The following is a 7,426-nucleotide window of genomic DNA, read 5'->3' as shown; positions in this document are numbered from 1 at the left end:
CGAAATTTCGAAACCCTAATTCAAAAAATCAAGCACAAAAACGCAATTAAACAATAAAGATTAGGGGAAAGAACTTACATGTGATGATTACCCAAAAAGGGAAGCAATTAAAACCAACCAAAAACGCAAATTGAAGGAATTAAAACCCGATTTTCGCGAAACCTTAATCCCTCAATTAACTTCAAACAAGCCGAAATTTTAAGGGACAAATAAGGGTATTGATTTAATTGATGTTAAGGATTGGATTATAGGTAATTAATTTGGCAAATAAGGGAAGAAAAGCAAGGATTTTGGGGATGATAATGGGGTTTATCGCGGGAAGGAAGAAGAACAAAGAGCAAAGAATGAAATAGAGTAAGGGAAGAATGATACTTCCCCGTGTATTATCAGTGTATGTTACTCGATCGAGTGATTTGAAACCACTCGATCGAGAGTTGTCCTCGACATTCCGCTCGATCGAGAGCTCTGGAAGTGCTCGATCGAAGACCTTCTTCTATGCTTTGAAGTCTACTGATCGAGGACTGTTAGTTTGTTCGATCGAGTATTTTGGCTCCTCAATTCTGCTCGATCGAGTACAGGACAACTCGATCGAGAACCCTTTAATTATGACTTTTCGATCGAGTACTGTTAACCACTCGATTGAAAGCTTTACCTGGGCAATCTGCTTGATCGAGTACAAAAAGTATTCGATCGAGGACTTTTCTTTTGGCACGCATCCCAATGGTAGCATATCTTCCCCAAACCTGCATAAAAAACATAGAAAAACTTCCCACAAAAATACCAAATTCACAGCAGCAGTCTATATTCGGTCTTACGCCAATAAATCTAATTAATGTACGCTAATGTCTAAAAGCAATTAGAGTGTCTAACAAAAAATTAAATTACAAATGTTTTACAAACGGGAAGGATTCCCCTTTCATCTTCCAAAACACTTCAATAGCCTAACAGAGGGCTTTTGACTGGAGGAGGTCCCTTTAGCATCGCGGACCGTCCTTTTTCATCTCCATGAACTTGAACTAGATGAAGAAGAGTAATTTGCATCCACATACGCCTTCACTTTCTTCTTTTCTTTGTTCCGTCCTTCGTCTTTGGCATATTCTTTGCAATGATTCCCATCAGTGAGCTTGAATTTCATTGTACCTTTATCAACGGGATCTCCAATGTCTAATCTTCCTATACCTGTAACAACAAAAATGACAGAATGGTCCTCCATATTGCTCTCAGTCTAAGGCGGAGGTATTAAAATCGTAGCGCATGATTCAATATTATCCATTGGAGGATCCGTGTCAGGGTCAGTAGAGGATATTGCGTTGCAGGGCTGGACTTGCATAGGAGCCCTGCGAATGCTAGACTGATAAAAAGTCAACTCTTCATCGCCCACCTGAAAGGTTAGAGTCCTTCCCCTAACATCTATTACTGCGCGAGCGGTAAATGGAAATGGTCGTCCTAAAATAATAGGAGTGTAAGAGTCTTTAGGGATGTCCAAGACTACAAAATCAATGGGAATAAAGAACTTCCCGATCCTAACAGGTATGTCCTCTAAGACACCTAAAGGCCGTGATAAAGTACGGTCGGCCATCTGCATAGTCATATGAGTACAATGAAATTTGGTCAAACTGAGTCTCTTAGCGAGAAACAACGGTAAGACACTCACACTAGCCCCCAAATCGCATAATGCATTGTCAATTAAATGGGTCCCTATATGACATGGAATAGAGAAGCTACCCGGGTCAGATAATTTAGGTGGAGTCTTATTTTGAATTAGGGCAGTGCCTGCTTCGGTTAAAGCCACCGTCTCATGATCATTGATATGACTCTTACGTGTTAAAATTTCTTTCATAACTTTCATATAAGAGGGTACCTGGGTTAGCAACTCGGCGAAGGGAACATTGACATGAAGATTCTTCAAAATTTTGGCAAATTTACCGAATTGTTGATCGATCTTTTTGTTTTGCAATCGCCTCGGAAATGGGACCGTGATGGGAATAGCTAGTCCTTCGTTTCTTTTAGCTAAATAATTCTCATAAACATCATCAGTTTTACTCGATCGAGTAACATTCTCAACAGCTTCACCTGATCGAGTACTTTTATTCACTCGATCGAGAGCTCCCTTTTCAACAGTGCTTGATCGAGCAACATCACCATTCGTTCGAGTAACTTCCACAGCAATTCCTCTCGATCGACCTCCCGGTATCAATCGATCGAGTACTTTTCTTGGATTCAGCAATATTTCGTCAGATGACGACTGTTTCTGCACAGGAACTTCAACTTCCGGGTCTGATTTATCATTTTCACTCGGCATTTTAGGTCCCTCATAGGAAAGACCGCTCCTCAAATTTATCAGATTTACCATCTCGTGATGCTCCTTATCATGTTGGGACGGTAAATGACTCGGTTGCTTCGAAGCTTGATTGGTAGCGAGTTGAGCTATTTGTGATTCCAGTGACTCGATAGAGGCATATTTTTGTTGATCACTGTTCTGTAATTCAATGGTCAATGACTGTATCATCAACTTCAGCTCAGCTACATCACTTATGCCACTAGAAGAGGCACCTTATTCCGGCGGTGGGAAAGATGGAGGCTTTTGAAAGCGTTGTTGAGCTTTATGGGGTGGTACATAAGCCTGTTGTTGCTGCGGTGGAGGTTTCGGATTTAAAACATTTTGACTCGTCCATCTCAAGTTTGGATGGACTTCACCTTGATTGTTGTAATAGGAGCCTCCTTGCCTGAATTGTTGAAAGACAAAGACTTGCTCCTTCTCAGCTAGACACTCTACAGCAGTGTGACCGTCATTACCACTACATCTCTCACATGAAACGGTTTCTTGCCTAGTCAACAAGTTAACCGTCTGTTGATCCCTTGTAGTCTGCAACTCAAGTTTATCAAATCTGGCATTTATGGCTTCCAGCTCAGCCATAAGCGCACTATCAACACTAGAAATCGTTCTAATGCCTCCTCCCAGGTTCCCATTTTCAGCATAATGGGTGGCCATCCTTTCAATGATTCCCCGGACTTTATCATCATCAATATTCTTCTGGAATCGGCCGTTGGTTGCAGCATCTATTATGGCTTGGTGATCATCACACAACCCATTATAGAACTGGTTGCACAAAAACCACTGATTAAAACCGTGGTGAGGGACAGACCGAACCAGCTTTTTGAACTGTCCCCATGCCTCGTACAAGTTCTCGTCAGGAGTTTGCTTGAAACTTGAAATCTTTTCCCTCAATTGATTAGTTCTCTGCGGAGGAAAGTACCTTATTATAAGGCTAGGGCCAGAGTCTCCCAGTTGGTAATCCCAGCTGCAGTCCTATCAAGATCAGTGAGGCACTCTCCGGCTCCATCAGTCAGTGTGAAAGGAAATAGAACCTCCTTAATCTTGTCTTGAGTCACTCTCTTAGTAGCGGGAATGGTAGAACAGTAATCAGTAAATACCTCCATGTGCTTTCGCGGGTCCTCACCAGCTACTCCACGATATAGATTTCTTTCAACCAAATTAATGTAAGATGGTCGAATATCGAATGTATTCCCATCTTCATTTGCAAGGTTAAAACCTTTGGGAATAGAGTCAGTTGTAGGCTCGGAATGGCTCGCAATGTTAGGCATCTTTACAGATTTGGCTGCAGAAATAGAAGTATCTTCTTTAAAAGACTCGTCTTCTGCAAATAGAAAGTGTTCAAGATCACGTTCAAAAGTACTCAAGGCTTCCTTTTGACGATTCTTTCTCAACAAGCTCTGTCTATAGAGAAAAGTCCGATCCGGTTCAGGATCAACTGGTACTAATTCTGACATGTTAGACCCGGGCATAAATAAAACTAGAGAAAATAAATAAGAACTGTCTCAAGGAATTAAAAATTCTCTGAAACTGAGACAAACGAAAATAAGCAGATAAATAGGCTAATTGCCTCCCCGGCAACGGCGCCAAAATTTGATATGGCTGTCGCAACCCTATCAAAAATAAAACCGGCTCAAATAAAAAATATAGTAGAAGTAAGTCGGGTATCGTACTCCAGAAGGAGGCTATTATTTCTACTTGCTATCTAAGTCTATCACTGTAACAATTTGGTGTATTGATTTGTTTTCTAATCAACTAATTGAGATTAAGGCAAGAGAAATAGGACAATAAGAATAAAGAGAAATAAGCTGTGATCAAATAAAAAGAAGAAATGTTAGGATGTCGGTTCACCATGGTAATTAGTCAATTTAGTCATAATTAGCTCAGTCGGTCTAATGTGAGAAGGGTAAAGGAAAGGTCCTCTCGGTCCACTTTCTGCCCTAAAATACAACTAACTTAGCTCTCGCCCTCATTAGTGTAGACTTACTGTTCATAACAGGTCTATTCATTCCAATCTCTCGATCTAGGTCTGAATTTAACCAAATTAACTAATTTAGAACCGTGCACTCAACCAAACGATTATAGTTATATTGTCAAAAAATAGTTCTCACAATCAAACCATCTAATCTATTTACAACATCATTTATTCACTACCATGGCTCCTGATGTGACTCATATTTGAGCACATTTAGTCCCCGAATTAGTCTCGTTACTATGCTTTATAGTGCCTAATTGGGTCATTTACTATCTTTAGTTTCCCATTTTCCATATTCTTTGAGGTTTTGATCCCTTGGTAGGAAAGGAGTGCAAACCTCGCATTTTCATGGCAAAATGGAGCTAAATTGATTACATTCAATGACCAAGCATCAAAGGGAAGACGATACTAAAAGGCCTAAGTAGATAATAAAGTAGATTGGGCAATGATGAAAGGATCCTTGTATCCTCAACAAGATCCCCGCGGATTGTTGAGGAAAGAAGAGAAGAAAAGTGGTTGACTCAGAATCCGAGCGGATTGCAAGCGAATCCGAGCGTCTCCCTACCCATAAATCCGAGCATCCCGATGCCAAGACGCTCGTCTTGAGGCCAAGAAATCTAAGCGTCTCTCCCATGATCCACTCGGATCCCCTTACAGACTCCACCGTGCCAGCCTCCTAGACGCTCGGGACAAGTATATCTTCGTGGGACTAACAAAACAGAGATGCGCATCTCCTTGGAGAGGAGAATTTCCTCAACTTCTCTTAAGGGTCTTAATAACCATTTAAGCCCTTAGTAACCCTAATCTTTGTACCTAATCTTTAGTTCAAATACCCCTTTGTACTACTTAGTTCATCATCAAGTTGTAATACAATTTTAATCATTCCTTAATCAAATCTTAATCTAGTCTTAATACAAATCTCATTCCTTTATTTTTCCTTAATTTCTCTATTGTTCATCATTTATTTTGGGTAATTAGAAGATTATTTGGGTTTATTTGGAGGATTGACAACCTTCCATCAATCATCAAGTACTTCTATTATTCTTTCCTTTATTATTTGGAATTATCTTCATAGGTATAATTCTCTCTTAATCCTTTTTAATTATTGTTAATCATTTTCATTTGTTCATCATGTTTTGCTTTGCTAGTATGATTGACAACCTAGTTAGGATGTTAAACTTAATAATGAGTGAGTAGTTTCCTTAACTAGGGTTAATGGGGGATTAGGGGAAACCAACATGGGGATTAATTCATTCTTAATCTAATATGTTTTTATAATTAATTTGCTTCCTTGTTGTGATTCCAACTTATGCACATGTTATGTTTGATGAAATGCGAGTCCATGAAACCTTGCATTTTTTACCCATCACTTACCTTTTCAATGAGACTTGTAAGACAAACCAACTCGAGTCTCATTAGACCATGCATATAGTTGGATAGGAAGGACTAAGTCGACTTGTAGGTGTTGTACAATCTAATCGATTCGGCTCCGGGACCCAAACCTTCTTAGGGATTGTAAGATATACACTAACTCGATCCCATCACAACAATAAGTGCTTGCATCTAGTAGAGAATATGTTTTTATGATCAAATCCCATGAATCCCCTATGAACCCATGTCACCCTAGTGCTTTTAATCGATTGTTTACATCTCATTTTAATCATCTTGCATGTTTTCATTGCTTTACTTTTATATTGTTGATTAGTTAGTAGTTGATCTCCTATCTCAACCCAAATTGTGACACCCTTAGACACAACCATTTGCAATTGAAAATCCTACATCAATACCCGTCTCTTGGGATCCGGCCTTTACTTACCTCTTTACTAAGAGTAGAGTAGTTTGTGAAGTTATAAATATTATTTTGGTCAAGGTAACTTTTGACGACGAGTAACAAAACCGATTGAACCAAAAATGGCGCCGTTGCCGGGGACGGTGTTAACTTGATTTGATTTTCTATAATTATTTTTAGTTGTGTCTTTCTTTACCTTGGGGAAGTTAAACTCCTCAAGGTTTGTTCTAATTGTTTTCAAGTTGTTTGAGATTTTGCATGTCTAGGAGATCACAAGGTAACTTGTTACCCATTGATCTTGAAATTGAAAGAACTTTGACTAACAATAGAAGACTTACTAGAAATACTTTGAGAGGTATTGGTGAGATTGTGGACATTCAACCAAATAATATTGAGTTTACCAACCCTTTTTCAAGAGAAGGAGAGGATAACCCAACACAAAACCAACCACAAAATCAACCCACAATGCCTAAATTTTCATCACATTCCGTACCAACCGAGGAAAACCTACCAAATGGTACTCCTACCCCACAACATCTAACCGGTAATTTCATTGCAAAATCCGCATTTATACAACTAGTTGAGAGAAGTCAATTTGGGGGGATGCCTAGTGAAGACCCTCATTCTCATATGGAGACTTTTTGTGACAATTGTGATGCGATTTCTCAAACCGGAGTTACTCAAGACCAAATTCGATGGGTCTTATTTCCTTTTTCTTTGATTAGTTCCGCGAAACAATGGTTGAAGAGCCTAGATAAGGCTGCTCTTGGTATTGACTCTTGGAAGAAATTGGCACTTGCTTTCTACAAGAAATTATATCCTCCGGAGAAGACTAACATGTTGAGAGCCCAAATCACCGGGTTCAAACAAAGGGACGAAGAATCTTTGTATGAAGCATGGGAGAGATTCAAGGACACTTGTCGATCTTTTCCACACCATGGACTTAGCGAGTGGTTCATTGTACAATAATTTTGGAATGGTCTATATGAAGACTCCCGAAACATTTTCAATATGGGGTCAAATGGTATGTTTACCGAAGTTGATGAAAATCAAACATGGAACAAGATTGAAGAAATGGCGGTCTATAAGTCACAATATAGTAGACCTCGGAAGGCTATTAGAGGAGGAAAGCATGAAGTGGACTCTATTACTCAATTGGGTGCTTAAATTAGTGCACACATCGACACCATTAATTTGAAGTTTGAGAAGGCTATGGCTAAACTTGAAGAGGCCTCCAAATCACCCAAGCAACATGTTAATGCTATGGTAGCATCATCATCAATTCCAAGTGGAGTATGTGAGAATTGTGGAACTTTGGGACATGACC

General features: G+C 39.5%; 1 non-coding gene across 1 annotated transcript; it reads right to left on the bottom strand.

Moving 5' to 3' along the window:
• Nucleotides 1-6,936: 6,936 nt before the first annotated feature.
• Nucleotides 6,937-7,043, bottom strand: LOC141636136 (small nucleolar RNA R71). Its single transcript, XR_012540769.1, has one exon. It is a non-coding gene; the product is annotated as a small nucleolar RNA R71 (small nucleolar RNA).
• Nucleotides 7,044-7,426: the final 383 nt, after the last annotated feature.

This window comes from Silene latifolia, chromosome Y (genome assembly GCF_048544455.1).
Source record: "Silene latifolia isolate original U9 population chromosome Y, ASM4854445v1, whole genome shotgun sequence".
NCBI classification, from domain to species: Eukaryota; Viridiplantae; Streptophyta; class Magnoliopsida; order Caryophyllales; family Caryophyllaceae; genus Silene; species Silene latifolia.
The sequence above is the reverse complement of the archived record's forward strand: the minus strand, read 5'-3'. Positions and strand labels throughout refer to the sequence as shown.